This window comes from Otolemur garnettii, unplaced genomic scaffold (assembly GCF_000181295.1).
Source record: "Otolemur garnettii isolate 467f Iridium unplaced genomic scaffold, OtoGar3 scaffold00013, whole genome shotgun sequence".
Lineage (NCBI taxonomy): Eukaryota > Metazoa > Chordata > Mammalia > Primates > Galagidae > Otolemur > Otolemur garnettii.
In genome coordinates, this window is record NW_003852408.1 from 29,245,861 (window position 1) to 29,251,005 (window position 5,145).

A 5,145-nucleotide genomic window follows, 5' to 3' on the forward strand; every position below is an offset into this window, starting at 1 on the left:
GGCTAGCGCCAGATGCAGAGCGCGGTATTGTCGGTGGAGCGTCAGGTGAGCTACTGCGGGTCCGGGGTTGGCTCTTTGCTTCGGAAGGCTGATCGTCTGGGTCCTACTGTGTGCGGGAGGCCCGGATCTGAGAGCAAGGCTGGGCGTCAGGTCGGGAGCCTGGAAACGCGCTTTGGGGGCCTGCGGAGACGGCATCCGCATCTTCTCAGCTCTGTGCCGGATCGACGGCGCCCCTGGCCTCGGTCTTAGGTTCTCCCACTCACTAGCGTCCCTCCCTGCCCAGACGGGGCGCCGCTGCAGTGGTCTCAGCTTCCTGAAACTCCTCCATGCCCCTTCTTCCCGCCTCCACCCACGCTGCTCTCCATCCATTCATTCTTGGGGATTTGTTGAATGCCCACACTGTGAGCTGAGCAGATAAACCCCGGTCCCTGGCGGTGAACCTTGGTGAGTGCCCCAGGCGGGTTTGCCACAGGTGCACATCGCAGTCAACAGTGGACCAAAGGTTTTAGTTGCTTGAAAAGGCGGTTGTGGAAAAAAGAAAATGACTTGGATATTAAGAATTAGCGGTTTCGCCAAGTCCTTTAGCGTGTCAAGTGCTCCATCAGAGACTGTAAGTTCTTTTGAAAAGTAGAGTCAGGGAAATAACACAGGGGCAATCATAAGGAAATGGTCCTGACGCTAGTATTGGTCCTCGGAGTAATGGGGTACTTCGTAGACCGATAACCGTAGGCAGGTAGAAGCCTACGTGCTATTGTTTAGGGCTTTGATGGTGAAGAAAGGAAGTAGCATATCCAAGTACAGTATTTTCTTTTTCGTTTAGTATGGAGACGGACACAAATAACTCTCGTACCCAAATGAAGATTCTTACTACATTGCCTTTATATTTGTTGGTGGCTGTAAATGTTCGTAAGGAATAAAATTGTGTGATGTGTGTTTATTCTGAGTAGGAATGAAAATTCAGCAAACCTGTTTACACATTTCCCCCCAGTATCGTTTAAATGTATGATTTCGAGTGACCACTTGGCCTTTAATAAGTACTGAAAGAATTTAGGGGCGGCGCCTGTGGCTCAAAGGAGTAGGGCGCTAGCACCCATATGTGGCGGGTTCAAACCCAGCCCTGGCCAAAAAAAAAAAAAAAGAAAAAAAAAAGAATTTAAAGCAGTGAAAAATTTGTTTTTGCAGTAAATTTTAATATTTTAACATAACACAAACATAATGATTACGATCTTAGGCGTTAGACCTGGACATGCCTGGAGGAGACATGTCCGCTTACAACTTTGACTTTGGGCAAGTTATTTGATCTCTTTGCCTGAACTCCCTTGTCTCTAAATTAGGGATAAAAATGCTTTCCTGATAAATAATACTTTTATATGTAATAGTTCGTGTTATCATATTTATTACAGTGCCTGGCCCATGGTAAATATTCATTACATATTAGCTGTTTTTATAATTATTAATTTCTTCTTCCACTATGTCCTGACCCAAACTGAATTTTTTTCCTAAGTGGTAGGGAAGAGAACTGAGTATTTTATGAAAACAATTATAAAATATGATTTCAAATTGGTCCGTAGTAGCTGATATTCCATAAGGGCATTTTATTATGAAAAAGATGCTGATAGAATCCATATCTACCTTGAATTTATTAGTTCCTAAACTGTAACTAGTATTAGGAGATTTAAAGTTCTTAGTTATTACAGGAAAAGTTCAAAGCTGTTTCACAGTATTAAAATTTGAAAAGATAATGATCAAAAAAATCAAGTACCAAACATAATGGGGGTGGGGAACCTTGGGTGGCGTATACAAGTCACTGATTTTTAAAATTGATTTATGCAATGTGAACTGGAATTGTTCTCTTCAAATTCGGTGTTTTAGAACTTAGTTTGTCTGGGTTTTGTTTGTTTTTTAAAATCCTTTTACTATCATTCCCAAAAGGTTGACATTTGAAAAAAATTACTCTGGGCATTTTGACTACTAAAGAAGCAAAGGATATGCTGAGAACTTCACTGAGACCTAATTTTAGTTTTTATGTGATTAAATGGAAAAAGTACTATTAATCCACCTTTTCATGAAAAACCTAGGCATAAAGCAGTAATTCCTGGATCCATTCTAATGGTTTCCAAAGGATGGGACTTTGTTGAGGTAGTGACTACTTTGGAGGGCTATTGTATACTTTTTTTAAATTTGAGAAAAATATTTCTGAACAATTTTCTGAACTTTTGTGAGAAAAAGATTGGGGCCTTTGGGATTTAATTGGCTGCCAGTGAATTATGCTCAGAGAGAAAATCAGCTTTAGTCTCATTAATTCCACAAAATGATCATCTCTTGTATCTTTTAATTACCACATGTTATTTAAATATTTGTCTTCTGAGTTGTTACACAGGTTAGTTCACATGCCTCCCTATTAGGAAGGTTTAGATCTAATGTTGGCATTTAGGTGGGCTAACATTCATTCCAGGGTTCTTTTCTTCCACAGCCTAAATTTTTGTTGAGCCAAAATCTTAACTAAACTCCGGGGATTGCCCAAGCAACCATGTAACAAGGATGATTATAGCAGTTTTAAAAAATAGCAATAAAGTAGAACAATCCAATTATAGGGATTAGTAGGGAATAGAAAACTGGTTTATTCATGCAATTGAATACCCTCATAAAAATGAATGAATTAAGATCTATACTTACAACACATGTCCATCTCAAGTATGTAATGTTGAGTGAAAAAAGCAAGTTGCTAAAGGACACATACAGTAAGATACATTTATGTACACTTTTAAAACAATATAATAGCCTATGTTTATTGATACATATATATCTAATGAAAATACATAAAAGAATGTATGAAAACACACATGGAAATGAGATCTATTAACTTTAGGAATAGAGTTCCTAATTCTAAGTAGAGCTCCTTCAGCTCTTTGTAAAACCTTTTTTTTTCTATTTTAAAGAAAAAGCTGAAGCAAATATGAAAATATGTTAGTATCTGTTAAATAGAGTGATGGATACATGGATTGGTTATTTATCTTTACAGTTTTATATATAGTTAAAATAGTTTGTGAAACTAGCACTTTAAAAGTTTTCATTTTAATAAAATGTGCTGTTGTATTTTAGTTTGTACCCTCAAAGAAACAGACTCTGGAAAAATAACTCTTCTTTCCCTGCAGTAAGAAAGGAATGGGCCAATGCCGCTCCACTCTGTAAAGCTTCTCTAAAGAGAGGAGACGGACCAATTATTTGCTCAGTTTGGCTGGGCCATTTGACTCTGTACTCTTGGGAAAATGCTTTCTTTAGAATATGAAGAATGATCCTTTTATAATATAAAGGCTGGAGAGTAATTAAAATTCTAAAGACTATTGGGGCAATGCAGGCATATACTCATCATGAGCTCTCAAAAGTAGAGTGGGTCCAGTTGTATCCTAATGCACTGAAAGGAATTTGGACATTTTGTATCTGAGTGAGTCTGATGCAAAATTACCACAGATTTCTTGTAGTCAATAATGCTTTTTAAAGTTTAGGTTGGTTACATTTTATTATATGTAGTAAACGAGTGTATACTATGAATAAAGGTGTCCTAGTTATTGCACAAAGAAAATAATTCTCTACAGATATTAAGTTAACTTTATGATAATATGTTAAGATTGAATGATGAATAATAAATTTAATAGCTGGTTCCTAATATAAACTCAGCATTTAAACTTGTGAGTTAAACAATATTTTCTTTTTCTTTCTTTTCTTTTCTTTTTTTTTTTTTTGAGACAGAGTCTCACTTTGTCACCCTTGGTAGAGTGCTATGGCGTCCTAGCTCATAGCAACGTCAAACTCCTGAGCTGAAGTGATTCTCTTGCCTCAGCCTCCCAAGTAGCTGGGACTACAGGTGCCCACCACAAGCCCGGGTAGGTTTAGAGATGAGTCTTGCTCTGGCTCAGGCTGGTCTCAAACCTGTGACTTTAGGCAATCCACTCGCCTTAGCCTCCCAAGTGCTGGGATTACAGAGGTGAGCCACTGTGCCCGGCTAAACAGCATTTTCATTGCTAATCAAGAGAAGTTGTTATTAGCATTTTCAAAATAAGCAAAACTTGTATTTGCAGCATATTATTAGTATTGATAAGTAAGTTCTGATACAAATTAATTATTCCTTTTACTATTTTTTACTATTTTATTAAAGTGACCACAATTTGTAAAAGGTAATATTAGAAATACAGTTATGTGGTCCCTTGATGATCTTAAGTGCTGAGTGTTATTATTAGTAAACAAACCATTATACTTTAAACTATTTCTAATATTGCCTTTTACAAATTGTGGTGGTTTTAATAAAAAATAGTAAAAAATATTAAAAGAATAATTAATTTGTATTAGGACTTATCAGGATTCTGTACCATGTAGTACCTGGCACAAATTTTTTCAGTACCTTGGAATTTGAAAGTCAGTTGTTAGAATTGTCACATTCATCAAAATATTTCATGGGCATTTTAACACTCCTGAAAAATGCATTTTAAAAACAGGTAGTGGGTACAAAAAAACCTAAATAGGCATTGCTGGGCACTTACTGTACTGTTTACACATCCTTCCCCCACCTCACCTTGGGTAATTAATTTCCCTTTTAAAAGATCCCTACAATCAGAAAAGTGCAGTTTTAGTAGGTTTCAGCAAGCCATGGTGGGAGAGACTTTGAAGTCTTCCTGACCCTGATTATACCAAAAGCTGTCTACGTGTACTAAGAAGAGAGGGAGAAAGGGACTATTCTTCCCTGGGTTGTCAAACATTTGTGAATTGACATGAGATAAAAGTGTCTTTATCATTAGGAAATACGTAGTACCATTAGCAAATTATGTATGAGGGTTTCTGTTATGAGAAGACACTTTCCTTTTGTATCTGTTATTGACTTTTATTATAGGCACTAGAAGTCTATAGCATTGGGAGGTCTGCAGATTGGAACTCATGATCAAGGGCCATGTTTCTCATTCAAGTACTCAAATCTAGACAGATTGTATAGAGTGGTTACTGTGGACACAAGTATGTACCAGTGAATAAGTTGTAGTCTCTGATGTCCAGGAGTTTCTATTTTGAATTAATGCCTTAGGCTCGGCGCCTATGGCTCAAGTGGCTAAGGCGCCAGCCACATACACCTAAGGTGGCGGGTTCAAATCCCCAGCC

General features: G+C 37.6%; 1 protein-coding gene across 3 annotated transcripts in view; it reads left to right on the forward strand.

Moving 5' to 3' along the window:
- Positions 1-5,145, forward strand: part of ALS2 (ALS2, alsin Rho guanine nucleotide exchange factor) — a 55,368-nt gene continuing 50,223 nt past the window's right edge. For all 3 annotated transcript variants that reach the window (XR_002772103.1, XR_002772104.1, XM_023510396.1), the window contains exon 1: positions 1-45. The gene's annotated coding sequence lies outside the window, so the exon portion shown is untranslated. The remainder of the gene's footprint in view (positions 46-5,145) is intronic.